The 5530-nt window shown below is 48.0% G+C and overlaps 1 pseudogene; it reads left to right on the forward strand.

Annotated features, from left to right (window-relative positions):
- Nucleotides 1–397: 397 nt before the first annotated feature.
- On the forward strand, nt 398–1833 carry LOC125507517 (annotated as a pseudogene).
- Nucleotides 1834–5530: the final 3697 nt, after the last annotated feature.

Genomic DNA, 5530 nt, shown 5'->3' on the forward strand with positions numbered 1-5530 from the left:
TCGATGTCGGCATACTAAACTCAGATATTCCAGAACTGCAACGATAAAATTGTGACGGCAACACCTCGGAGCTCAACTCCCTGGAACACTGCCACAACCCCTAAAGACAGGAGGCACCAAGAACAATGTTCTCGTCACAAAACCATCGGAACGATTCCAAGATACCCGCGTCATCCTAAATTTTTTTTAGTGAAATTTGAGAAGAGAAGAGTCAAAACTCTACGCCAGGATGCCTTACCAGAGCGATAAGGAGACTGGGGAGTAAAAAAAATTTCTAAACTCTCCGATATATAATTCTTAAATAACTCAAAATATTTTTCTAGACTCAAACTCGGCTGCTAAAAACGATCAATCAATGAGGGCTCCCAATCCCAGCCACATCTCCGGCGATCTTTCGCCATGTCTTCACCGAGGAGGCTTTCCTGGGTCGTACTGAGGAAGCACGTCCCGGTCTTCGACGCCGAGGAGAAGGATCAGGAAGACAAGATCATGGCCAAGGCGAGCAAAGATTGGGGGGACATCGAGAAAGGGTCCTGGATACTGGACCAGTTCTCGCTCGACGCGCACCTCGTCGAGCCGCCGGAGCTCCCCACCTTGTCTGTGCGCGCCAAGATCGAGACGCAGGAGCGAGGCATCGGGTGCGTCCTCGACTCCGTCGTGGAGAACTACCTCGTCATGACTCTGGGGTTCTGCGACAGGTGGTACGGGCTCGTCTACGACGCAGCCAAGAACTCGCTCTCGCTGCTCCCCGCCACCATGGATTCCTTCGAGGGCTACGACTTCGCGTCGAGAGTTGATTCTGTGCCCTTCTTCTTCCTGAGGCAACCTGCCGTCCTGCCACGCGACGACGGTTCCTACGATCTGTTCAATCTGGGGTTCCGTTTCGCTACACGCGACAGAGTGTTGCAGGGGTCGTCGGGCATCATCTTCCGGTGGTCGAGCCATGCCGCTGGCAAGAAGTGGACGAAGCAGGAGGCGCGCTTCAGCCCGCATACCCAGGTGCCGCGCCAGCCGGCGTACAAAGTAGACGCGGCCTTCACTTTCAAAGGGAAGGTTTTCTGAGCCGATCTCATGCTTGGCGCCATTGTCTGTGACATGCCATCCACCGGTACCACTACCAGCGAAGACCTTGACCACGTGGAGCTGGACTTCATTCATCTTCCCGAGGAGTGCCAAGGCCGTGACTTCTCCCGCAGTTACCCCAAGGATCGTCGGACCATGGGCCCTGTCGGGAACTCCATAAAGCTCATCTCCATTGTCACCATCAGTGGCGACAACCCCCGTGACAACACGCCCCCTGCCGACGTTGTGCTGCGGAGCTGGACTCTGTCGCCAGACCTTCACTCATGGACGAGAGATGAAGACATGGAGCTGCCCTTGCCGCTGCTCTGGCAGTCGGAGGCCTACAAGCGTGAGAGGCTGCCGCAGGCCATGCCGCAGTGCCCAGTCCTCAAGGCCGACGAGGATGGTGTCCTCTACCTCTTGCTGGGAGACTACTACCTCGATTGGGAGAGAAGGGCTCGGCTATGCAGGGAGATTGAGTGTGTGATCAGCATCAACATGCGCACAAAATCTCTCCTGTCCTGCAGCCATCGTCCGATCAAAGATGGCTTCTCACCCAAGTGGCGAGACAAAGACCAGCCTTCCGAAGGTTTCCGTCCCGTCATGCCTTCCCTGTTTGCCGCCAAGTTCTGCCCGAGCCACACTGGATGGTCTGATGATCTTCTGCCCAAGAAAAAAAAGAATCATCTAACAGATGGTAATTTGAATCTGAATCTAGTACTACCACTCCTCCTACTCCTACTTGATGTTATCTGCGCACATTCTGCTTGACTGATGACTACCCTTGCTTGATCAACCGTGATTTCTGCTTGACTGCATTGTAAGAGGCTGTTATTCTTTTTGAGGAAATTAGAGGATGTCCTTGATACTTCTTGGTGACTAGTCTGACAATGCTATATTTGCTACTGTAATTAAACTCAACTTCTAATTGCCGGAAGCTGTGTTCTGTTGCTACCTTAATTCGCTATATATGTCGTAATGGTCTCGATGAAGGCTGAATCCTCTGGTCTTGTTTATCATGTTCTGCTGCTGGATGAAGCTCGAGACGTTTTAGGGAGCTCGTTGTGCGTGCCTACATGATGCTGGGAGCAAAGAGCAACTAGTGTGCTTGTATTTTTAGAGAGCTCTAGAGACCATTGCTTCTTTTATCTTTTTCTTTTTCTTTTCAAATGTTCGGTTTAAATCTCGAAATCAGTGCATTCTTGTGTTTCTACTTTTTTTATACGGAGGCAAAAGCTTTGCCTCATCTTATTAATAAAGAAGAGAAGAATTGCCTGATTAATCAATGAAAAATCAAGCGAAAACTGTTACAACACGTCCACACAGGACACACACGGCGACCTAGCAACCAACACAAGAACGCACACACGTCACTAAGGAGAGAACGCCCTCAAGGTTGCAACCTAGTGTCATCGTCATCACACCTCCATGAGGGCGACTCCGACCCCACAATCGACAACCATCGATGTAGCCCTCACCGCAAGCAAACGCCGAGGCCTGCGCCGGCCGATGCCAAACAATCAACCGTACACACCGGCTACTAGGCAGCTCTGACTTTGTCAACGAGCATTGCAGGAAAAAAGCGCTGAGCCTGCACCAAAACCAACCACCCGCCTCGTGTCATCGTTGCCGCAAGGGCCCTCCTCAGCAACTCCGACTCCAAAAAACAGAGTGAAGCACGACAACCCCTCGAACACGCCAAATGAGACCGACTATCAAAACTCAGCTGCAAATCAACTCCACCCGAAGCCGCCATCGTTGCCACACAAGAATCAGCGCCAACCACTCACATCACCGGTTGGGCACCTGCCAACCATGATACCGTGCATGTCCAACCCAAAGGAGGCACGAAGAAGGATCAAGAGTCTTCAAAGCAACGCCCCAAAGGAGGAAACGTCGTAGGGACGAGGTCGTTGCCTGACCCAGCCGGGTCTAGGGTTTCGCCCGAAGAGCTTGATCCAGAAGTAAAAGATGCACATGAACACAACAACACCTCCAAGAAGAAACACCACGCCCACAGGCACCGGCAAGGCTATCGCCTGTAGCAGTGCAGACCATCACCTCCATGCAGCCGGCAAAGGCCGACAGCACCTCCGTGACCCGCACACACCTGACGCGGTGGCCGCGCCACCACCAGCACGTGTTCCTACTCATGCATTCGTTGTCTTTTTATTTATGCATTGCGGGTATGCGCGTTCTTGTGTTTTGACTATTTGGATGTTTAGATGTGCGTTTGGATCAAACATCGCTGCAGAAGATTTTTGTTCTTTGGTTTCAATGCTCTTTTCTTGCAACCCAATTTTTGGGCAATCCCCCCAAAAAATTGCTCCATTTTTCGTTTTCCCGCATTGTTGGAGATGTCTTTTGGCCTCAAAAAGTCAAAAGAAAGAGTACTTGTGCTCTATTTATAGGGCAATTGTTGGAGATGCTCTTACATATTACAAACGAAGTGGTTGCAAAACCATAGGACTGATCACACTAATTAAACAAGTGCATTGCAAAACCATGAGGAGTTTGGCGCATGCCTTATTCACACTACATTAATTGTCATTACTTGTCTGTCAACGACCTGACGCGCGTACACTACAACGACACTTCCTCACTGAGGTGAGACGCGTAAATATATCCCTGCGCCTTCAGATCGTGACTACAGGGTGAAGCACACAACTGCGCAGTTTTCTGCATGCCTGCTGGTTAAGTTTGAAAGTGAATACCTGCATGGCTGCATCTCCTACCTCAGATGGTTAAGTCCGGTGAGTTTCTGATCAGTGCACCTCGACATGAAGCTTAAGCACAAAAAGTTTTAAAAGTCAGTGTCAACAGATTTACCTACGAAACAAGAGTGATTAAAAGATTATGTCAGATCCTAAAAGATTCAGGTAAGTACATAATGTTGTAGAGTGTTAACTTTTATTCAGTTATCTCCAACAACGGACATATGAGAAATTAAAGGGGAGTTGATAGCGTCGTCTCCAAATTGTACTCGATTTTTTCCTCCCGCTTTCTTCTCCCCACCCCCCTCTGTTTCATGTTGATTTTTTGGTAACCCCAATCAATGTCGCACAAAATAGAATCAACATAAACATATTAATGTGCAATAATCTAAATCAAATCGATATTTCTCAAAATCTTCTCCCGCATTAATTCAATCAAATAAATCTTATCAAAATCTCAACTAAATCAAAACTTTTTTTGCCTTCCCCTACCCATATTCCCATTAAATTAAACATTACCAAAATTGACGTAAGGTATATGTTTGACAAGATTAGTGTTGAACCACTAGAGTCTGCGTTCGTTGCAATGCATGGGCAATTAACTAGTTACAATAACAATATATAGTTATCGGGAGGGTCTTCTTGCAGCGACTTTCTGACTAAGTATAATGTTTAGCATATTTGTAGCAGTGACAGGTGGACGACCGTCGGCTCGCTTCACCCGAAGAGCTTGATCCGGAAGTAGAAGATGCACATGAACACAACAACGCCTCCAAGAAGAAACACCACGCCCACAGGCACCGGAAAGGTTATCGCCTGTAGCAGTGCAGACCATCACCTCCACGCAGCCGACAAAGGCCGGCAGCACCTCCACTGACCCACACACACCTAACGCAGTGGCCGCGCCACCACCACCACGTGTTCCTACTCTTGCATTCGTTGTTTTTTATTTATGCATTGCCGGTCTGCATGTTCTTGTGTTTTGAATTTTTGGCTGTTGAGATGTGCGTTTGGATCAAACGTCGTTGCTGAAGATTTTTGCTCTCTGGTTTCAATGCTCTTTTCTTGCAACCCAATTTTTGGGCAATTCCAAAAAGATTTGCTCCATTTTTCGTTTTCCCGCAGTTGCTGGAGATGTCTTTTGGCCTCAAAATGTCAAAAGAAAAAGTATGTGTGCTCTATTATAGGGCAACTATTGGAGATGCTCTTACATATTACAAATGAAGCGGTTGCAAAATCATAGGACTGGTCACACTAATTAAACAAGTGCATTGCAAACCCATTAGGAGTTTGGCGCATGCCTTATTCACACTACAACAATGGTCATTACTTGTCCGTCAACGACCTGACGCGCGTACACTACAACGACACTTCCTCACTGAGGTGAGATGCGTAAATCTATCCCTGCGCCTCCAGACCGTGACTACAGGGTGAAGCACACAACTGCGCAGTTTTCTGCATGCCTGTTGGTTAAGTCTGAAGGTGAATACCTGCATGGCTGCATCTCCTACCTCAGATGGTTAAGTCCGGTGAGCTTCTGATCAGTGCACCTCAGCATAAAGATTAAGTACAAAGAGTTTTAAAAGTCAGTGTCAACAGAGTTACCTACGAAACAAGAGTGATTAAAAGATTTTGTCAGATCCTAAAAGATTCACGTGAGGACATAATGTTGTAGAGTGTTAACTTTTATTCAGTTATCTCCGACGATGGACATATGAGGGGAGTTGATAACGTCGTCTCCACATTCTACTCGA

The sequence above is a fragment of the Triticum urartu genome, chromosome 5 (assembly GCF_003073215.2).
Source record: "Triticum urartu cultivar G1812 chromosome 5, Tu2.1, whole genome shotgun sequence".
NCBI lineage: Eukaryota > Viridiplantae > Streptophyta > Magnoliopsida > Poales > Poaceae > Triticum > Triticum urartu.